General features: G+C 47.4%; 1 long non-coding RNA gene across 13 annotated transcripts; it reads right to left on the bottom strand.

The window, feature by feature from the left end:
• Positions 1 to 817: 817 nt before the first annotated feature.
• LOC143695640 (uncharacterized) lies at positions 818 to 20,644 on the bottom strand. 13 transcript variants are annotated; one of them, XR_013185054.1, is made up of 9 exons: positions 19,925 to 20,644; positions 18,145 to 19,131; positions 15,906 to 16,002; positions 14,835 to 14,961; positions 12,020 to 12,212; positions 8,859 to 9,262; positions 6,292 to 7,347; positions 3,401 to 3,483; positions 818 to 1,086 (listed from the first exon to the last, which is right to left on the bottom strand). It is a non-coding gene; the product is annotated as an uncharacterized LOC143695640 (long non-coding RNA). The 13 variants fall into 13 exon arrangements; XR_013185055.1 differs by lacking the exons at positions 818 to 1,086; positions 3,401 to 3,483 and adding an exon at positions 4,298 to 4,941; XR_013185048.1 differs by lacking the exons at positions 818 to 1,086; positions 3,401 to 3,483 and having other exon boundaries at positions 5,701 to 6,529; positions 6,855 to 7,347; positions 19,925 to 20,642.
• Between the last annotated feature and the right edge of the window lie 2,329 nt (positions 20,645 to 22,973).

The following is a 22,973-nucleotide window of genomic DNA, read 5'->3' as shown; positions in this document are numbered from 1 at the left end:
TCCCCATTTCCTGCGCTGCCTAAATCTCCCCACCCTCAGGACAGCTCCTAGGACAGGCCCTGAGAAAGTAATCTCATGATTTATGAGCTTTTCCAACAATGGCAATAAGCAAGGCAGCGTTTTAAGCAGCTAACTGAATTGGGATGTGGGCTGGGTTTTTGGTTGGTTTTTTTTTTCCTTTTTCCACAGCACAATGTGGATCTATTTAGCCCTTCCAGCTTGAATTTCAGCCTTTCTTTGCCCATGAGAGAGCCTGGCAAATGGGATTTGGGCTAGGAGCTATAGGGGAGAATATCTTTTAATTAACCAGGAGGGCGGCTCAGGGAGGATCCAGCACTGCCTCTGAGCTGAGTTTCCAGCTCCACTGCGAGGCAGACAGGTACAAATTAGGGCAGAGCACACCAAATTCCCAATGGCTCTGGTTTTCCTGGCCTTGTAGAGGGCAGGGATGACTCCAGTGCTGCTCTCACCTGGCCATTTCCACCCGAGCAGCTCAGGTGATGTCAATCCACACGGATTTTTCCCCCTGTTTCTCACATGGATTTCCCCCCTGTTTCCCACATGGATTTTCCCCCTGTTTCCCACATGGATTTCCCCCTGTTTCCCACATGGATTTCCCCCTGTTTCCCACATGGATTTCCCCCTGTTTCCCACATGGATTTCCCCGTTTCCCACACGGATTTTTCCCCCCTGTTTCCCACATGGATTTCCCCCTGTTTCCCACATGGATTTTTCCCCCTGTTTCCCACATGGATTTCCCCCCTGTTTCCCACATGGATTTCCCCCCTGTTTCCCACATGGATTTCCCCCCTGTTTCCTACATGGATTTCCCCTGTTTCCCACATGGATTTCCCCCCTGTTTCCCACACGGATTTTCCCCCCTGTTTCTCTTTTCAAGGCTTGGCAGTCAAACCTCTCATTACACTGCTGGTGTAGGGAAATATTTTTCCTTGAGAACACAGCGAGTTCCTTCTGTCCAGAAAGCACAAACTGGGCACGGATCCTGCCCTTTCTGCCCCAGCAGCGTGGCCGGGGGCTCCTGCAGGGCAGGGGGGTCACCCAGAGCACTCCTCAATCCTGGGTCACCTGCAAGACACGAGAGGCCACAGCCTGACCAAAGGCAGAGCAGGATTTAAAATATTCAGTAATGAAAAACCCACAAAATATTCAAACTCCGGGGAGGCTGGAACAGAAGCAGAGCTTTGAGAAGCAGCTGAAATGGCTGTGCCATCCTTCCCAGGATGGAGCCAGGGATGGAGCCCAGCCCAAAGCACAAATCCTGGTACCCCCACCAAAGGCAGAGCAGGATTTGCACCCACCAAATATTCAAACTCTGGGGAAGCTGGAACAGAAGCAAAGCTTTGAGGAGCAGCTGAAATGACCCAATCTCAGGAAAGGCCAGAGATGGGACAGCACAGAGCAGCCCTGGTGGGAACTCCCACCTTGTTGAAGGCTGGGTGAAGCAAAAAGGAGGCACAGCTACAAGAAAAACCAAATTTCCCCAGCTCCAGCACCCAGAGAATGGCTGTGCCTGCTCTCAGGATGGATCCAGGGATGGAGCTGAGCCCAAATCCTGGATCCTGGTACCCCACCTTGTTAAAGGCTGAGTGAAGCAAAAACCAGGCACAGCTACAAGAAAAACCAAATTTCCCCAGCTCAAGCACCCAGGGAATGGCTGTGCCTGCTCCCAGGGATGGAGCCCAGCCCAAATCCTGCATCCTGGTACCCCCACCAAAGGCAGAGCAGGATTTACACCCACCAAATATTCCAACTCTGGGGAGGCTGGAACAGAAGCAAAGCTTTGAGGAAAGACACGAGCACAGGAAAGGCCAGAGATGGGACAGCATGGTGGGAACTCCCACCTTGTTAAAGGCTGAGTGAAGCAAAAAGGAGGCACAGCTACAAGAAAAAACAAATTTCTCCAGCTCCAGCACCCAGGGAATGGCTGTGCCTGCTCCCAGGATGGAGATGGAGCCCAGCACAAATCCTGCATCCTGGTACCCCCACCAAAGGCAGAGCAGGATTGACACCCACCAAATATTCCAACTCTTCCTGCAGTGCTGGCCCACACCCAGAGCATCCCTCCCCTGGCCCCTCTCCCTCCCCAGGTCCCGCCGTGTTTTACTGGACAAGGCGGGTTAAATTTACATTTTATTTGAACAATGTTTCATCTTGTTCCTGTGTGTCTCTGCTGGCGATGAGGCAGCGAGGAGCTGATGAAATTTATTCCTGCTCTTGCTGCCACGCTGTATAAATAAAGGGGAAGGAATAAAATACTTCTCCAACAGGAAGTGTGAAGGCTTTAATGCTTTGTTTAAATATGCAGTTGAGAGACTTTATTTATCATGCAGCATCTGTATGTGCCTACAGCTGAAATTTGCTCCCTAAAATTAAAATATCTCGTTTTGCATGCATTTTTCAACCTGCATCACACACCACCAAACCTGGTGGATTTACCCTTAAATCTATGCTGGGCAGGGATCCCCCCCCACTAAAAAGATGCCCAGAAATATCATGGCCACTGAATTCATGTATCTCAGGTGCTGTGAACTCTGGCTGGCTGCATTTCCCAAGAATAATTGGTGTATACACACACCCTGGGAGATTTATATTCCCCTGCATCTCGGGCTATATACAATATGATTTAAATGGCACAGGCACTGCAGAAAGTGGACAGTAAAGCGTACAGTATTTGAAAATAAACATAAAGCAAAATGGTTTGACATCCTATTTCACTTAAAATGTAAATGGTGAACATTCGGGGCGTGATTTACAACCTTTTTAAAAGCACAAATGTTTTTTCTTTTTGGCCCCCTCACTCAGATGCCACAAATCAGGAGAATTCTTTGCAGCATCAAGAAATCCCCCGTGGTGGGTTGGCTCCTTTTTGTTGCTATCCTAAGGAATAGCCATGGATCCCCCAGATCAGCTTTCCTGCCTCTCCTTTTGTTTTTTCCCTCTGGTGTCCTGACTTGAAATGTGGCTTTATTGTGAATTTTAGGCTGCAGGCTCTCAGAGGGAGAGGAAGGGGGTGCAATGTGTGAGGAGCCTGTTGCTCATTTTTGCAGCCTTTTGCCCAAAGTTAACACCTTAAGGTGAAGTGAAGGTTTCCATGCCTTCGGTCCTGGCTGCGTCACTGCTCCCATCACAAGGGCAGGGTGGGAATCCCTAAATTCCCTCGTTCCTGCTGCTCCTGGAGTCACTGGGCCAGGACAGCATCCAGCTATGCTCACTTTCCTTTTAGGTGTCCCTCCTAAGCTGTTTTTTACTGTATTCCAAAATGTGATCAGCCTGTGCTGGCACCATCCCTGCACCGCCTTTCCACCCCTGCCTCCTCCTCACCCGGCACAGAAAAGGTGCAGAGAGAAAAGCACAAACCAGAAAAGCACAGGGGAGGTACCTGAGATGTTTCCTTCAGGACTGAGCCACTTTTATGCCCAGATCACAGAATCCTGAGCTGGAGGTGATGCCTTGAGAGTCCGCCTGGAACAGGGGCGGGGCAGAGTTAAAGAATAAAGTGGGGATTTATTAAAAGGGTTTCAAAGGACACACCTTGGGCTGTACAAGAGCCCAGCCGAGGCTACACCCAAGATGGACTCAGAGTCACGAGTTTTCACATTTTTATAACTTTTGGTCCATTTCCACATTGGGTTTAATTGACCAATTCCAGCTCAGGTGATGCAGTCCCCACCTCCCAGTTTGCTCTCTGTTGTTCAATTTTCTGTTGTTTGTTGCTCAGTTCTCTGTTGTTTGCACTATTTGGGCTGGAGCTGCGGCGGTGCCCTTGGTTCTGGGGCTGGACAAGGATTGTTCTGTGGGGCTGAGCTGTGAGGAGAACTTGGTGACACTTTGTATGGAGTTCAGAGTCACACACCAATGCAGGGCAGAGGCTGGGAAATACGAAAGCTCAACCTGAAGGCATCAGAAGGGTCCAGCTCTTAAGGGAATGATCCACATCATTCTCTTGGGTGTTCTCACCCAACATCCCTCCAGTTGGGTGAGAACTGATTGGAACTCAAGCTCCAAAGCATCAACAGGGTCTTGTGCCCCAGAGGCATCATCTACTGAGCCCCACAAGGCACAAATCTGTGAAACCAGATCTCCAGGAGATCCGCCTGAACAGAGAAGGATGGAAAGGAAGGAAAGGGAGGAAAGGGTGGAAAGAGAGGAAAGGAAAGAAAGGGAGGAAAGGGAGGAAAGGAAGGAAAGGGAGGAAAGGAAGGAAAGGAAGGAAAGGAAGGAAAGGGAGGAAAGGGAGGAAAGGAAGGAAAGGAAGGAAAGGGAGGAAAGGGAGGAAAGGAAGGAAAGGAAGGAAAGGAAGGAAAGGGAGGAAAGGAAAGAAAGGGAGGAAAGGAAAAAAGGGAGGAAAGGGAGGAAAGGGAGGAAAGGGAGGGAAGAAAGGAAAGGGAAGCAAGGGAGGAAAGGAAAGAAAGGGAGGAAAGTGTCCCACAGGAAAGGAAGGAAGGGAAGGAAGGGAAGGAAGGGAAGGAAGGAAATCTCTTCTTCTGCATGGAGACGAGGAGGAGAGCGCTCCACCAACGTGGTCCTTGTTCAGCCCCATGGCACCAGCACAGTCCAGCCTCAAACCACAGCTACACCTCAGGGGTGGCCCAAAACCACTTCCCAGCACCTCCTGTCCCTTTGCCAAGGCTCTGGGGTGCAGGATGTGCTCTGAGCATCTGTCCTGGCTCACAGAGGACTCTGCAGCACCTGAGCACACCCCGGAGCCTCCGCCCTCCTCCCCGCGCTCCCTCCGCACCATCCAGCCCTTGAATCTTTAATCACCTTCCTCTCCCTCCCTGGGAGCACACGAGGGTGAGCACATCTCCCCAGATCAAACCGAATCCCTAATTGGGGCAGCTGTTAATAAGGGTTAAATCTGCAGGCTGCGGTGGCCATCGCCGCTCTCGCCGTCAGCGGAGCGGGGAGCCTGAAGGGTGCCTGTCCATTTTGAAAAGCCATAATGAATCATTTTTCCCTTAGCAAATCTGGCAAACTTCAATCCTGGTTCCTGCAGCCTCCTTTTCACATGTCCAAGCCCTCTGTGACACATCAAATTTAATGAGACTGCACAGACCTCAAATAAGGCACTGTAGCACTGCTGGGATACTTTATTAAGGAGGATCAGACAGAATGTGTTTGCTGTTTAAGAGCCTTTAAAGGCAAATTACACTTCTTTTTTTGGGGGGATGAGAGCCTCCCATTTTTGTTCAGTCCCTGGTCCTCCTCAAACACATCCTGCAGGCCAATTCAAACACAGAGTTAAGGTTTCTGCAAACAGGGGAAAGCAGCAAAATTGGCAGCGAGGGCTGGGAGACCAAGCAAGGCTGGATTGAAGGTTGTGGGGTAGGACACAGACAAAGGAACGTGTGATTTCACATAATAGTAATAATAATAATAATAATAATAATAATAATAATAATAATAATAATAATAATAATAATCTGCCTCTGACAAGCTGTGTAAGGGAACGCCCCACCCTGCTAGCAGGTGCTGCCCTGCTAGGTCCAGGGAAAGGCCAAATTAACCCTCTCTGGCTGGTGGAGAGGTGGGAAAAACTTTCTAGAAAGATCATGAAATGCTAGAATGGTTTGGGTTGGAAGGGACCTTAAAGCCCATCCAGTCTCAGCCCTCGAAATGATGATGTGAGATATGCACTGAGCCATCCTTGGGGGAAAAACTGGGGCAGCCCATGAAGAATGGGGGAAATAAAACAGGATTTTTATTTTAATGTCTATATAAATAAAAATAAGCAGGGAGCCGGGCAGAGTTCAGTCTCAGGCTCCAGATTTTGGGTCAAGGGATGCTCTTTGGTTTTGCTGTAAGAGGTGCAAGATGAAACCCTGGGCGTCTTCAGGAGTTTTTTCCAGCCATAACCAGCCCAGGTTGTGTCCTTGCAGACGTTTTTTGCTTGGAAAAGCCCATTTTGTGCAAGGACTCAGCGCTGTAACTTTGGTTGGAGACTGCAGCAGTCTCGTGGCTTAGCAACCTCCTGCTTAATTCAGAGCATCTCTTCTGAGATCATCGTGTTCAGCTCCTCTGTGTCCACCTCTGGCCACGTCCAGCTCAAAAGAGAGCTGTAATTTATTTCAGCAAGTGCCAGGCTGCTGGACAAGGCAGCAGAAAGCCAAAATGTCTCTCTCAGCATATGGAGTCCAACCTAATTGGGGTTTATAGGGAAATATAAAAGCTGGACCGGCTTCCAGAGAGCTCTCAAGGATGCCTAAAGAAGAAAGTCTGTGTCTCAGAAGATTTTTCATGTGACTAGAGGAAAAATGATAACATTTTTACCTTGTTGGAGTAAAGGCCCAGCCTTCCAAAAAGCACAGTGAGAAATGAAATAATTTACACCCCACAAATGCTTTGGTTGCAGGATAAACCTAGAAATGTTTCCTGTGTCAGGACAACTGAGGCACGACCTGTGGAAGGTTAAATTTGACTTTTCTTCTCCATTTTTTGCTGTCTGAGGAGGTTTGGGGCTCAGCACTCAGCGGCCATTTGGATCCAGGTCACATTTTCTGTGAGCCACCTGCATTTGGAGTGGAAGGAAGAGTGTGGTTAATGGATCACTTTAATGACATCAGTTCTGATCCATCTCTAATTAAGGGCTCTGCCAGGAATACAGTCAAGCAATTCTAATGGCCCAGAGGAAAAATTGTGAAGTCAGGTAATGAAATTTGCTTATTAGACAAAATGGGAAGAAGGAGTGCAGGGGCACAGAAATCAATAGGGAGAGCGGGGCAGCAGCATTTCCACAGCCCTGCTCATGAAGGAGAGAGCCCAGCTAATGAAGCTCAGAGCTCACAAGTGGGACAACAAAACCCTGCCCTGCTCCCAGCCCTGAGGATGCTCACCTGGAAAAGATCCAGCTCGTGTGAGCTCCCAAAGAGTTGGTTCTGCACCGCGGCTTCCTCAGCTGGAGGATTTCACCACCGCTGGGTTTTTGTGTCCCCCAGGGCTGTCAGAGACAGCTCCAGGCCTCCTCCCAGAGGTGCCTGTGGTGGGACATGCCCAGGATGGTCACACAACCCTCCAGGATGGAGAAAAGCAGGGTCACACCTGCAGCCTGGAAACTGCTTGGATAAACGCCATAATGGCCCCCATTAGATCCCAGTAAATGTTATGACATAAATACCCCTGGAAAATGATTCACCTATGGACTTTTCATCCCAGGAATTTTTCAGTCTGTTCTCAGCTCCAGTGGAAGGTGTTCCTGGGATGCCTTTCAATCCCAGGAAGTTTTCAATCAGTCTGTTCCCAGCTCCAGTGGAAGGTGTCCCTGCCCATGGCAGGGCTTGGAATGAGAGGATCTTTGGGGTCCTTCCCAACACAAACCATTCTGGGATTCTGGGATTAGCACAGAGAAGATGCAGGTAAAAAAAACAAAAAAAAAAAAGAAAAACAAACAAACAAAAAAAAAAAACCCAGAGAGAAGAGTGGATGCTGCCAAAAAATCAAAACCTATTTATTCTACAGAGTGCTGGGGAGGGAAATATTTATAGGTGGGATGGTTCCAGCTCCAAACCCTTCACTTGCAGGCTGGCAGGAGAGGAACAGAGCCTCGTGGGTTTTTGGTTTTTTTTTTGTTTGGTTGGTTTTTTTGAGGGGTTTTAAACATTTTTTTTTAAAAGGGGGAAAAAGTGAACTGAAGTTTATGAGCTTGAGCTGCGGAGCAGAGCCTTTTGTGTCTCGCTTGCCCACATAATTGCAGTCCCCCCTCCTCTCAGCCGGTGGCAGAGGAATGTAGGTGGAATGTCTTTGCACGGAGAGCGGCTCACACAGGGACTGCACAATGAGGGCAAGAAACAGGAGCCAATCTAAGGAAAGGATCAGGCAAGGAAAATAATATTGGGCTGTCTGCTACCACGTCTAACCCCGTGAAATGCCTCCATGAATCCCCTGCTTCCTTCTGCCTTAAAATGTCCTCCTCCTTTCTCAGAGGTTCAGGGCACATATCTTGTTTCAGTCTCCTTTTTAACACTTTGCTTTTCCCCCCCTCTCCTTTCATCCTGCTGCCGCAGATATATTTACTGGCAACGGAAAAAATCAATAAAGGAGAAGGAAATGACTTGGCAGCGTTCCCAAGTGTTAAAATAATTCTCATCTCATCGAGCCCCATTGTTTTTAAACAACATTGCCAGCTCGGGAGCTTGGCCTCGATTTCCAGAAGCAACTGGTGATTTTTGGGCAGGTTCTGGGTGGTTTTTTGGGGGTGTCCTTAAAGGGACAAGTTTGGCAAAGCCACAGAGGCTTTTCCACCTGGCTCCTGAATTGATCCATCCCTCGGGGGATCCCACCCCACGAGTTTAAATTTGGGGGCATATTTAAAGTGAAACAGCCCTAAGAAAAGCTGGACATCCCATAAACTACCCCAGCTGCCTTTCAGCGGGGGAAAACTGGGAATGACATTAGCAACCAGCGGCCTGAACCAGGTGCATTCCAGGCTGTCAGTCCCTCCCGTGAGTTATTGCCGCTTAAATACAGACTTTCTGTCCCAGCAGTGAAATATTCTGGCACGTGCAGCGCAGGAACACGCAGAGCTGACCTTCACACTGAGCTGCTCCTTGTAAGCTGCAATCTCTCCTGCGTTTCTGGGTTTTTTTTTCCCTCCCCACATTTTTGAGGTGGATTTTGGAAAATCCGAAGGAGGAGGGCTCAAAAGGTTGAGAGGGCTCAAAGATCCTCTCAGCTCCCACACAAAATATTTCTTGCCCAGGTCCAACTAAGATCCAAAGAACTCCATTTCTATTTTGACTTTTTTTTTAAAAAAACAAAGTATTCGTGCTATACAGAAATGGTAAAGTTACTTCCAAATGGGTAATTGGAGCATTTAATTTGGAAGAGGATGGAAAGCACACCTCCACCTCAGGAATGCTCCATCTTGAGTTGAAACAGAGTCAATAAATTGGCGGGCTTTTCCAAAACAATGGTTTTTCACAGGGAGGCAACAGCCTCAATGAAAAGTGTTCCTTTAGCAATATTTGTGCAATGCAGAAATGGTAAAGTTATTTCCAAATGGGTAATTGGAGCATTTAATTTGGAAGAGGATGGAAAGCACACCTCCACCTCAGGAATGCTCCATCTTGAGTTGAAACAGAGTCAATAAATTGGTGGGCTTTTCCAAAACAATGGGTTTTCACAGGGAGGCAACAGCCTCAATGAAAAGTGCTCCTTTAGCAATATTTTGGCGGCTTCATATTTAGAAATTAGGTGTTCTCTGCTTCCACTTCATTGCAGAAGAACGTGATCCCATTTTGCACACCTGGAAAACATCAGAATTTGCCTTTTTTGCCCCTTTTAGACCCAGACATTCCCTTTCAGACCTAGAAATCCCCTTTTAGGCCTAGAAATCCCCTTCTGGTCTTAGAAATCCCTTTTCAGACCCAGAGATCTCCTTTCAGACCCAACTGAACCCCTTTTAAACCTAGAATTCCCTTTTAGACCCAGAGATTTCCTTTCAGACCCTTTTACACCTAGAAATCCCCTTTTAGACTTAGAGATCCCCCTTTTAGACCCAGAGATGCCATTTCAGACCTAGCTGAACCACTTCTAAACCTAGAATTCCCTTTTTAGACCCAGAGATCCTCTTTCAGACCCAGAGATCCCATTTTCGACCCAGAGATCCCCTTTCAGACCTAGCTGAACACCTTTTAAACCTCACATTCCCTTTTTTAAACCTTGAATTCTCTTTTTAAACCCAGAGATCTCCTTTTAGACCCGGAGATCCCCTTTCAGACCTAGCTGATCCCCTTTTAAGCCTTGAATTCCCTTTTAGACCCAGAGATCCCCTCTCAGACCCATCTGAACCCCTTTTAAACCTCGAATTCCCTTTTAGACCCAAAGTTCCCCTTTCAGACCCATCTGAACCCCTTTTAAGCCCAGAATTCCCTTTTAGACCCAAAGTTCCCCTTTCAGACCCATCTGAACCCCTTTTAAGCCCAGAATTCCCTTTTTTACGCCCAGAGATCCCTCTTTAACCACTTGCACACCAATCCCATCCCCTCCAAGAGCGTTTTTCTTACCAACACCAACAATCAGGAGATTATTTTAATGGAAAAAAAGCCTCTCCCAAAGCCCAGGTGTGCCCATGCCCAGCGCCCTGAGCAGGCTCCAGCTGAGAGCAGCCGCTCCCCTCCGCCATCCCAGCTTTTACTCCCGATGGGAACGTGAGCAAACCGTGCAAAGAGGGAATTCCCTGCTCCCCAAATGTCCATAAACCCCAGAAACGTGCACCTTGGAGGTCCTCTCTGTGTCAGCCCGAGAGAAATGAATTTTTTTTGGGGTGGGAAACATCTGCCCTTCTCTGGGGTGGATAATGGGGCCCATTGTGCGTGCACGGGCACGGAGAGGGGGAATCAATAAACCAGGAAAGCCTCAGTTGTTGGATCAAATGCCAGCCATATCTAATGGCTCCAGGATGCCTCTGGAGCCCACCAGGTCCTGCTTGTTTGATGTCTTCACTTCCTGGCAATCCCAAAAGGGAAAAAAGCCAAGATATTGACTTTCCTGACCAGAAATGCGGTGTGGGAACGTGGGGAAAAGCTCAGCTTGGCCAAGCTCAGCGTGTCTGTGGGGTAAAGGAGAGTCCAGGACGTCCCTGTGGGAGCTCCAGAGCGGTGGGATCCCAAATTCCCACCCCAAAAGCACCACCAGCACCCCATGAGGGGATGGTGTTTCTGTGCTGCATCACAGCAACCCTCAGACGGAAGCGAAACCCAAATTCCATCATCCTACAGCAAGGGCAAAACAGGGATATTCCCAAATCATGGAAAAGCAGCCTCAGAGCAGGGATTGGACTGAAAGGACTTTGGGAATCCTGGCATTGTCCCACCCAGTGCCCAGCTCAGCCTTTCTTCCATGCACGGTGGCACCAGGGCAGGGAGCTGCATTTCAAACCAGCAGAGGGGTTCAGAGCACAAAAATGCTTTGGGATTAGGGGGGAAAAAAGGGAAAAAAAATCATACAAAACGAAATGATTTTTCATTTAGTATTTGGAAATTTTTCATTTGATAATTTTGCATTTTTCATTGGAAATTGGACTTGGCCGCCGTGCAAGGACGTCCTACAGCAAGGGCAAAACAGGGATATTCCCAAATCATGGAAAAGCAGCTTCAGAGCAGGGATTCGACTGAGAGGACTTTGGGAATCCTGGCATTGTCCCACCCAGTGCCCAGGTCAGCCTTTCTTCCATGCACGGTGGCACCAGGGCAGGGAGCTGCATTTCAAACCAGCAGGAGCTTCAGAAAATGATGATGGGATTAGGAGGGAAAAAAAGGAAAAAAAAATCATACAAAACGAAATGGTTTTTCATTTAGTATTTGGAAATTTTTCATTTAATGATTTTTCATCTAGTCATTTTTAATTTTTCATCGGAAATTGGACTTGGCCGCCGCGCCGCATTTGGAGAAAACCTCTTTGAATGCAGCCCATTGTGCAGGGAAATTCTCCCTGCAATCTGGGTTTCCAGGCAGCTCCCCGTGCTCCTGAAATCCCCTGGAAAAGCGAGGAAAAAGCAGCGTTCCTGGCAGGTCTGGCTGTGCTATGTGGATTTTTTGGGACAAGTCTCTGCAAGAGCTGCGAGAGCTGCAGAGACAAAAGCCCTGGCAGAGGGTGGCACAGGCAGTCCCCTCCCAGCTCCTCTCAAATCGTGTGTGGGAAGGCAGAATCAGCTGTCTGGAGGTAGATTTGGGTTTCCATTGGGTTTTTTTTGCTGCTTTTGTTTTGGTGTTTCCCTCCTTTCTCTTCGTTTCCTCGTCCCAGTAGCAAAAGGGGAAATGGAGGGGACAGACACAGCCCAGGTTGCACTGAAGGGGAAGCAATAAAACTTTCCTATATGCAAGAACAAACTCTGCCACTCCTGAATATCCCCAAACTGCCTGAAATAAAGGCATTGGAAAAGACTGGGGTTTTTTGTTTGTACTTTTTTTTTTTTTTCCCCACCCATGGTAAAATGGATTTTTCCTCCTCACAGATTTAGGATCAAGTAAAAATAGGAGTGAAAATAACAAAACTTCTGTACCTTCTGCTCCTGATTCTCCTTTAACATTATCCAGCAAACTTCATGGGATCATTCAGCTTGGGGAAAAACCCTTTAAAATCATCCAATCCAATCACCAGCCAGCCTCTAAAATAATAAAAACATTTCAAATATTCTTCTTCTTCTTCTCTTCTTTCTCATTTTCTTTGGGTTTATGCCATTTGTTGTGAAGCACCTGCGCATCAAGGGTGAAAAGGGAGATTTTATTCTGTGCCTGAAGTTTGTAGGACAGAAAAAGGAGATGTTATTCTGTGTCTGTTGTTTGTAGCACAGATTAAAGGAAAAGGGAGATTTTATTCTGTGCCTGCAGTTTGTAGGACAGAAAAAAGGAGATTTTATTCTGTGCCTGCAGTTTGTAGCACAGATTTAGGGAAAAGGGAGATTTTATTCTGTGCCTGAATTTTGTAGCACAGATTTAAGAAAAAGGGAGATTTTACTCTTTGCCTGTTGTTTGTAGCACAGATTTGGGGAAAAGGGAGATTTTATTCTGTGCCTGCAGTTTGTAGCACAGATTTAGGGATTTGGGGACTCTGCCATGCAACGTGGGCACCGTAGGGTGACAAATCCCATGGGAGAGTGTCCCTGCAGGTGTTTAGGAGGACACGGCCCTGGGGCTCTGATTTCATGGCGTCACAGAATATCCTGAGGGAGAAGGGACCCACAAGGGTCCTCCAGAACATCTCCTGACCCTTCCCCATCCCCAAAATCCCAGCCTGTGCCCCAGAGCATTGTCCTGGAGCCTTGGTGCCCATTCCCAGGGGAGCTGCTCAGAGCCTGGCACCCTCTGGGGGGAGAATCTTGTCCTAAAATCCAACAAAACCCCTCCTGACACAGCTCCAGTCGTTCCCCAGGTCCTGTCCCTCCTCACAGAGCAGATTTGTGTCCTTGCCCTTCTGGGGCTTCACATCCCAATGCTCCAGAAGGGAAACGCAGTGAGGTGAAAAGAAAGAGCAAGGATGAGGCATTCCCAAAGGGAAGGGGGCAGGAGGGTGTGGAACTGGGAAGGAAAAACCCCAAGTGAATTATTTGGGGGTGTAAAACCTCCCCAGAGCACCCTCCCAACGCCAGGCTGTGCTCTCCACGCTGTCAGGCCGCAGCAATGAGCCGGGAGCCCTTTGGGAAGGGGCAGTTCCTGTGTGAAAATCCAGCGGCGAGGGGCTGGGAGGCACAGCTGGACACAGCTGCACACAGCTGGGGCTGGCACTGGAGCTGCACGGGGCTGCAGGCAGCTCTGGCATGTGCACAGGGGGCCCTGCGAGGGGAAGTGCAGCTCGCTCCTGGCTGAGCTGGGCCGCATCCACCTCTGCCACAGCTCCTCGCTTCAGCCTCCTTCTTCTCCTGCCTTGCTCTACTTTTTGGGTTTTTTGGTTTTTTTTATGGATTTCATGGAAAAAAAATTCCTCCCTTTTGACCCCTCGCTGCTGGCAAGTTTCCAAATGCTTCGAGCATCTGATGGGACTCTCAGTATCACCACAGGGTGTGGGGGGATAAATCCTACAGCTCCCAGAAATTCAGAGGGGAGAAGCTGCTGCTCCCCAAACCTTTCCATGCTCCCAAACCAGTCCCAAAAGGGGGAGAAGCTGCTGCTCCCCAAACCTTTCCATGGTCCCAAACCAGTCCCAAAAGGGGGAGAAGCTGCTGCTCCCCAAACCTTTCCATGATCCCAAATGTTTCCCTGCTCTCAAACCAGTCCCAAAGGGGGAAAATGCTGCTGCTCCCCAAACCTTGCTCCCTAAACCTTTCCATGCTCTCAAACCTTTCCATGCTCCCCAACCTTTCCATGCTTCCAAACCATTTCCAAAAGGGGGAGAAGCTGCTGCTCCCCTACCTTTCTATGATCCCAAACGTTTCCCTGCTCTCACACCAGCTCCAAAAGGGGGAAAATGCTGCTGCTCCCCAAACCTTTCCATGCTCTGAAACCTTTCCATGCTTCCAAACCAGCCCCAGAAAGTGCAGAATGCTGCTGCTGCTTTCCCAACCTTTCCATGATCCCAAACCTTTCCATGATCCCAAAACTTTCCCTGCTCTCAAGCCAGTCCCAAAAGGGGGAAAATCTTCTCCCCAAACCTTGCTCCCCAAACTTGTCCATGCTCCCCAACCTTTCCATGCTTCCAAACCAGTTCCAAAAGGAGGAGAAGCTGCTGCATCCCTGCTCCCAAACCTTTCCATGCTTCCAAACTTTTCCCTTCTCCCAAATATCCAAATCCCAAAGCACCCAAACCTTTCCCTGCTCCCGAACCTTTCCCTTCTCCCAAATATCCAAATCCCAAACCTTTCCCTGCTCCCAAACCTTTCCCTTCTCCCAAATATCCAAATCCCAAAGCATCCAAACCTTTCCCTGCTCCCAAACCTTTCCCTGCTCCCAAACCTTTCCCTGCTCCCCAGCCAGTTCCAAAAGGGGGAGAAGCTGCTGCTGCTCTCCCAACCTTTCAATGCTCCCCAACTTTTCCTTGCTCCCAAACCAGTCCCAAAATGCTGCATCTGTTCTGTCTCCCTGATCTTTGTGATGCATGTGGACACACAGATATTTGGAACTGACAGTGCTTGGAAGGGTTTTTGTATTCACACAAGAGGCAGGGCAGATTAGGATCTGGCCCACCACGTGGAGCAGGAATATTTGTGCAAAATATTAATTTATTGTCCACAAGAAAGGAGCAAACCCTCAGGAAGTGGCGTCTTGTGGGCATTTATTTATTTAGGAAGCACAGTGAGATGCCCGTTGGTCGTTGGCACAGGTGACAAACCCCAGATAAATCAGCTTTCCTTCACTATGAGCAACTATCCATCACCAGCATACCTGACGTCCAAGAGGTCTTTAACAAGCACCCAACAAATCTTAATTTGCTCCAAAATGGCTCCTCTGGCCAAGAAAGCCTCATTCAGCCCCTTGCCAGGGGGTAATGAAGGCTGAGCTGGAACAGAGGCTGGACAGAATTCAAGAATAAAGCAGGGATTTATTAAAAGAATATTCTCAATGGATCCACCTGGGGCAGCACAAGAGCCCAGCCAGGGCTGCACCCAAGGTGAACCAAAATGAACCCAAAATGGTCACAAAACGGTCCCAAGATGAACCCAAGACGAACCAAAATGGTCCCAAGATGAACCCAAGATGAACCAAAATGGTCCCAAAATGCACCCAAGATGGTCACAAAATGGTCCCAAGATGAACCCAAGATGGTCACAAAATGAACCCAAGGTGAACCCAAGATGGTCACAAAATGAACCCAAGGTGAACCCAAAATGGTCCCAAAATGCACCCAAGATGAACCCAAAATGGTCCCAAAATGCACCCAAGATGAACCAAAATGGTCCCAAATGCACGAGCGCTCCCGGGGTCTCTCCCTTGGATCAGTTCTGCTCCATTTGCATCTTGCAGTTCATTGTCCCATTCCAGCTTTAGCCCCTGCAGTCCCATCCTTGTTTTTCTCTCTCCAGCCCACGGTGTTTGTGCTCCTGGGCTGAGATTTGGATCATTTGTCCTTGGTGCCCAGCTGGAGCAGGAATTGTTTTGTGTCCCTGCTCTGTGCCCAGAGCTCAGCATCTCCTGATGTGAACCCAGACCCACACACTAAAGCAGCACAGAACCTGAAAAATAGAAAAGCCAAAACCTGAGGCATCACCGTGAATGGTAAAAACCAAACTAAATGTATTTGAGTGCTGGCTTCTGGCCAGATCTCAGAGTCAGTGAAAGGGAAGCAGTGTGGGCTGGCTGAAGGGGCTCTTTGAACTCTGCCCACTTACAAGGTGCTGCTTCCGTGGTGGTGGGGAAAACGAGGAGGAGGAGGAGGAGGAGGAAGAGCAGCAGATCCAGCCTGGCTCCCTGCTGAAGGCAGCCCCAGAAGCTCAGAGGTAAAGGGAAGGAACTCACCAGGCTGACATTTGAAGGGTTAATGGGATTTAAGCTTTGATCTCCCAAGAAAACACGCTGAAAACATAGCCCAAGGCGTGCTCACCATTTTGTTTGCCTGTAAAACAATGCAATTTGATTTTTGTTGGCTTGTTGTTTTTAAGTGGAACCTCATGGGTGTTCTGTTGAATTCAGCCCACAAAAGCAATTTGTGTCATTTTAATGCAGCTCCTGTGCTAGAAATGTTTGTTTTTAAATGCAAGTTTTATTGTTTTCATTGTTGGCACATTAAAAGCTCGATCAATAAGAAAAGCAATTCGTGATGCTGCCCTTCAAAATTCCAGCCTTATCTACCCCATAAATTGGGGCAAATTTGAAAGTGAGGAATAACACAAGCTCATTCTTTTGGGATATGAAAAGAATAATTCAGATCTCCTCTGCTTTGACCTGTCCCTATCCATCATCTGTCTTAATATTTCCAGGAGAGCCAGGCTGAGGTGCAGCTCTGGGACAGGGGATGGAGCAGAGCATTCTTTGATTTGTCACTGTGGTAGTTACATTTTAGTGCAGGCATCACTTTTAAAATGGAAGAGGAGCCTTATTTCTGCAGGAAACATCCAAATCTTGACCAGATATGAAGCGTTTGGGCACAGATTTAATAAAAAATTCTCCCCAAAATGGTGACAAAACCCAAACCCTGGCCTCAGGTCTGTCTCCTGATCTGCTGCTGGGATTCTATTTAGCCTTGTGCAATTCCTTCCACCTCTCAGGGCCTCCTTTTCCCACCTTTACCCAGGGGACAGCACTACAATGGGTTTCTTGCTCTTTGATATTTGAAACACGCTCAGAGATTCCTCAGATGGAGGCGGGAGGAAGAAATCATTATTGTTATATTTTTATAGCCCGTTTCTCCCTGCAGGCTCCTGGAGGTATTTTAAAGTCTCCAAAGTCTTGGGCAAGAAGAAGCAAAGAACAATCAGAGTAAATTTGCAGGAGCAGGACATGGGTGATCCTTGTGGATCGCTCCCAGCTCAGGATATTTTGTGATTTTCTGACTGATCACTGGATCAGTGGAGCTGCCACTTCCATTTCCTCTCAAACATCCCCTTCTGATCTCATTTTTTCCTTAAGGAGGCTGGCATTACAAGCAGGAGCAGGGGTAGCGTCAGGTATGGCTCTGCACGCCTTCACACCTCGTGAAACCCCATCCAGAATGGCCAAATTAATGAGGAAAGCTGCCTACTGCAGCAATTTCTGAAATAGCTGTAAATGTTTTATTGCCCAAGCATATGCAACAGCAACTTTACAAACATGCTCCAGCGAGTGGGGTGGAGAAAGGACACCACAGGACCTTTTGGGGAGGCAGACAGCCACGGCCTCGCTCGATTCCTAAATAAATTGGCATTAATCAGCTGATGACTGCACGGCTTCCTGCAGCAAACCACGCTCAGCAAAGACATCCCTGCCCTATCTCCTCGGTTTCCTGATAATGCCACCAGGCTGGCGTTTTTCAAAACAATAAATGAGCTGAAAATGTGCCACAGGGGCTGCTCGGTGCCTCAAAATCCAGCTGGGTTTGGGTTGGCACCCCAATAAAGTCTTCAGGGAAATGGGCCCTTGCTTGGAGCTCCCACCAGCAGTGGGATTATTTCTTTTGGGTCAAAGATTTTTCTTCTTGAGAAGTGAATGTCTCGTAAATTTGTGGGGTCTGGACCAGCCCAGACCCCCCAGTAATCCCAAATAACCCAAATCCCAAAGCATCCAAACCTTTCCATGCTTCCAAACCTTTCCCTGCTCCCAAACCAGTCCCAGAAGGGGGAGAATGTGCTGCTGCTTCCCAAACCTTTCCATGCTCCCAAAACAGTTCCAAAAGGAGGAAAAGCTGCTGCTCTCCCAACCTTTCCATGCTCCCAAACCTTTCCGTGCTCCCAAACCTTTCCCTGTAAATAAGATTTGAACCCAAGGGGTGCAGAGCACCAGGAATTCCTGCTTTAACCCAGCCCAGGGTGCTCAGAAATTTGGCATCTTGCAAGCTCAGCTCAGAGCTGCAGAACTGATTCCTTAGACCAGCGAGTAGCTGGGGATATAACTCATCTATATGCTGCAAGTGGCTCCCAGAAAACATTTGTTAAATAATTTAGGAACAAAACCTAGCGATGATAATAAAAAAAAAAAAAAAAAAAACAAAAAAAACCCAAGAAGTTTGCTCCCAGATGATGTGCAAATACAAAACAGCAATAAGTCTATCAAATGAACTCACCTAGTGCTACTCTCATATTCCCCACCATCCTCCCAATCCTGATTCTCCTCTGATTCAGCAGCTTTCCTCCTTTTGGCATTTCTGGCTGGCAGGGCTGGATGTACTTGGTTAGAATTCAATACCACGAGGGGGTTTAGTAACTGAAAGCTGCCTTTTTTCTTTTTTTTTTTTCCTTTTTTTTTTCCCTTTTCTTCCCCTGTTTCCCTCCTCTCTTCAGCAGCTCACAGGAGATAAACAAAAGTTTCGAAGGGTGCCCTGCACCATTAAGGTCTGTTGAGTTTAAACTGCTTCAGTCCTCCTCGGGTTCCACCAGTAAAAGTCAAAAGCTCCTTTTACGTTCTCCAATTAAATTAAAAGAGGAAAAATGAAACTGCTGTTTGAGATCTCTGGGCCAGCTGAAAAAATCTGAGAGCAGAGCCCTTGGCAGGGTGCTGTAACATCCAGAGGGAGCCTGTCCCAGGTGCTGAGCAAAGGCCTGAGACAGGTCTGGGCTCTCATTAAAGCCTTTGAATGAAGTGAAGCAAGAGGAAGAGAATGAGAGGAAGAAAAGGAGCACCAAGCTGGAATCCACTTGCTGGCCCTCCTCCAAGGCAAGGCTTGCTCCGTGTGTTACTTCTGAGATCAATGTCACACAGGGGCCTTCAGCCAGACCCTGCTCCCCATGGAGGGACAGCCACGGCCATGGTCCCTTCTGGAACCATCCAGCATCATCCTGAAACCCCGTTCTCAGAATCACTGCAAAGAGGGGAGAGAAATATTAACAGCCAGGAGACAGATGGTGCCATAATAAAATCCTCTCTCTCTCTCTCTTCTTACTTTTTTCCATTGCTTTTGCTTTTCAGGACAGCTCCCCCCAAAGCAGATCGTGCTTGCACTCCACATGTTCATTTTGAGCCTGCTAGATGATCCAAAGGAAGGGCTGAGAACCTTTCAGAGCTGATGGCACCAATCTGATGACCTGACGAAGCTCAAATCAAGAACCAGCCACTAGGAAATAAAGACAAACCATGGCTGCTCTCCAAAAGAACTCATAAATCTGAGCATCTCCTGCTTGCTCTCCTGTAACAGCTCTAATATTTCTTCTGCTTTCACCTTGTGAAGGCTGTTCATTATTACTTTCACCTCTTAGCCTCTCTCAGGATGTCAGCTCCATCTGCCACCACCTACCTGGGGTGAATCTCAGCAAGCCCAGCTCAGGTGCTCACTTCTCCCTCCTCCTGAATTCCCATACTTGACACGACCCTTCACAATACACAGAGTACTTTTCTTTTTTTTTTTTTCTTTTTCCCAATCAACATGCTGCAGTCTCCTCACCTCCTGGCTTTTCTTTCCCATCCCCAATCACTCTCTGCTCACCCCTCATTCCGTTCTTACCTCGGAATTACTGACAGTGATACAGGGGGTGATGATGATGCCTCATTTTGCTTAGTAATGGCTTTGCTGAACATCTCAGCCTCCACTTCAGCTGGCACATTAGCAAGCAGAGAACAAACTCGGATTGTTTTGACACTTTAGCACTTGCCAAGCCTGAGCACAGGTAGGGCTGAAGCTGCAGCACTCAGCTCTGCTTGGAGGAGCAGAGAATTCCAGCCTTTGTTGACTCGTGCTTGGCTTCTCCCGTACAAATGTTTTCTGAACTCCTTTCATCTTTCCCTCGCTGCTGCTGAGCATGTCATTTTCCATTCCCTGTTATTCAACAGCCTTTATATTCACACGCAGCCCAATTTTCTGCCAATATCATCTTTTCATTTATGTCAACTGGATTACATGTTGCTCCTACCTGCCTCCGAGTTACCGCTCATTTTCTGTGTCAGGTGAAGTTATCTCACAGCACACAGAGCGGGTTTTATTCCACAATTGCATTCCTTTATGCCTTCAAATTGCTTGCCACAGAGCAGGCTGTAATTCTCCTCTGGTGTAAAGCTCATCAAGACAAAACAGAGAGATGGGAGCTGGCACTGAGGGTTCTGGTCAGCTGTTCCTGCAGCACGAGCCTTTCTCCAGGAATTACAGGAGCAGGCAGCGCTGAGGAGGATTCTAACACTTGTGGGATGAATAACCTGTCAGTAGGTGAGGCTTTCTCTCTTGTCACATTAATTAGCAGTCATCTCCTTCCTTTAAACATAATCCTTCCAAGACTCCCAGCCTTATTTATTTATTTTTTTTCTCCCCCCCTGCAGTTGGGTGTTCTCCCTCCAGGCTCGGGGCTGGCGTCAGTAGATGGCACTGTGACATTCACTCTTCCAGCTCCCTTTTTGTTCAGCCCACGAACAGAGCTTTGAGTTTCTACTAAATTTTTGTCTGCGTGTGTGTGTGTGTGTATTATAATTAGTTTTTGTTTATGCAAGGTTCTGGAGTCCTTCGGGAGCAAACTGTGGAAGCAGGGAGATAATTTGCTTTTCTGCTCTCTGATTGAGGTCAGTTCTTGAGCCAGAAGCAGCCTCTGGGTACCAGTCACTGAGGTGATGCTGAGGTTCCTACAGGAAGGGATTATCCTGCAGATTGTTCCACCCTTCTCCCTCCAAGGCTGGCACACCAGACCGACCTGGGCGATTGAAGGGGGCGTGCAGGGGCAGTGCCCTCAATCCCCTGTGCCCAGCTCTTTCTAGAAGCCTCCTGGCAGCAGATCCGTGGTGCTGTCCTTGGGAGAGGACCCTGTGCTCCAAAGAATGGCACAGGCAAATAGAAACCCATCCTCCGGTTGAATTCCTAATGTTGGGAACCCACACGACAAAATCTGAAATTCAAAATCTGATTATTTGCAGAGATCTAGGCTGGGGTTAGCCCAACACATCCAAAACCTGTGGAATGTCAAGACAAAAAGGGCTCAAAAAAGAATAAAATTCAGTGCCAAAATATGAAATGAAAAGCCTCCCAATTGGCTTAGTCTACCCCATCAGTGTCAGATGCCTCAAGTTATTTGCTTTCCTTTTGGAGGGAGAAAATAACAAACATTGTTATGTTTTATCCGTGCTTAAGATTCTTGATCTGATGATACCTGGAAACCTCAGTGCAGGCACAAAGCCCTGTTGAGCTAAGTGCTTTTCAAATAGAAGATAATAAATGGATTTAGATGAAGATGTTATCAACTGATTTCACAAAAACCCTTCTCTTTTTTTTTTTTAAGAGCTGAATATTTACCAAGTTTTTTACTAAAGCGCCTTTAAAATTTTTTTTTGTGTTTTCCCCTCTGTTTTGAGCAGCAAGTTCACCCCTCCCTTTTAAATTCTGGTAATGATTTAGCAACGAGCAACATTTCATAGATGCAAAATGACAGCAGCAAATGAGGGAAAGGAGAATGATAAAAAAATTTACCCCCAAAAAAAGAGAAGTGTTAGCATAAACATCTCTTGTAAATATAAACACGTGCCCATGGATTCAGTCACACACATGCACAGAGTGCATCCCAGTGTACAAAATGTCCTTTTGACCTCCTAGGATGAAGTGTCCTTTGCAAGAATTACAATTATCATCAAAGGTTGATTAGCAAGTGTCAGATTGACAAGGAGTCATCAGCAAATATAAATATAGGTCCTGGAAGGAATAGAAAGCCTTTGTGGGAGCTGATAGTGTCTTCCAGCACTGAAACTTGATGTTCTACTTCTCCATGACTTTATTTTTACTCCAAGGATGTCAGAGAGAGGAGAACAGCTCAATGGGATTCAATGTCTCCTGTAAAATGTCTCCTCAGAGTGTGACTGACCAGTTGTAACACCCCTGAGACAAGGACAACTCAGGAAAAAAGTTGTGAGTTACTTCAGGGAGGATTTTTGACATCAGAGACCCCCGAAATGTGGCAGGGGAATTATTTTCCTTTTAATATGCTTACAGCTAAAGGATTGGCTTCCATTCAACTAATAGAAGTGTTAGTGCTTCGAGCCTGCATGCCTGGCATTCCTGCAGTAATACAATTCTGTATTAAAATCTATTCCAGTTGCTTGATTTATGAAAATGGTTCAAATGTGCTGCACTCGTACCCAGCTCATTGGATCAAAAGGGTGGAAAAAAAGCAAAAAAAGGAGAGAATTCATTTTTAAACAGAAAGAAAAAGCAAGAGAGAGAGAGAGAGAGAGAGGACACACTGTTGTGCCTATCTCAGAAGTGGAGCTTTAGTCCTTATAAAAGTTGCCTGTATCCAAAATGTGACAATTTTATTTCAGAAGGTGACGACGTTTTAAGAATTTGTTGCAACTTGTGGACAAAGCCGCGGTTGATTCTCTCTCCAGCATTCCCTGGATTTTGTAATATGTCAATACATCATGTTAATGCAAGTTTTTAAAAAAGGGGAAGAGAAAGCAAAAGCTCCCTTCCTTTTTAAGTATGAGTAATCTATCCAAATCCTACTGAGACACACAAAGGAACGCCGGCAATTTTCCCTTTCATAAAATGCGGACTTTCTTTAAATACTTCCTCCCTACATTTTCAAAGCGGGGCTGTATGAAATGAAGGGGAAATGACACCCTTCCCCATTGAAAAGGAGATTATGTAAAACTGCCTGGAGAAGCCAGCCGTGTTAATGCAAATACAAGTATGATCTTATTCATAAGTTGCCATTGTGCTGGCAGAACATGCCTCGGCTCCGTGTGTCCACCTCCAGCTCTGGGTGAAGAGGAAAACCCTTTTCTTTCAGGAGCTGCACTGCCCCTGGTTTGCAAATAAATATGAAACCCCAAAGATCACTTTAAAGAAGTGGAGGGCTCGGTTTGCCATTGTGCTGAGCACTCGATGCCACTTGAAGTTAATGAGAGCAGTCAGCAGCCCTGACAATGAGGCACGGAGAGGATTTTGTGTGCCCAAAGGTGCTGGGGGCACTCGGGGCTCCTTCCCTG

The sequence above is a fragment of the Agelaius phoeniceus genome, chromosome 23 (assembly GCF_051311805.1).
Source record: "Agelaius phoeniceus isolate bAgePho1 chromosome 23, bAgePho1.hap1, whole genome shotgun sequence".
Taxonomy (NCBI): domain Eukaryota; kingdom Metazoa; phylum Chordata; class Aves; order Passeriformes; family Icteridae; genus Agelaius; species Agelaius phoeniceus.
This window is presented reverse-complemented; position numbering and strand designations above follow the sequence as displayed.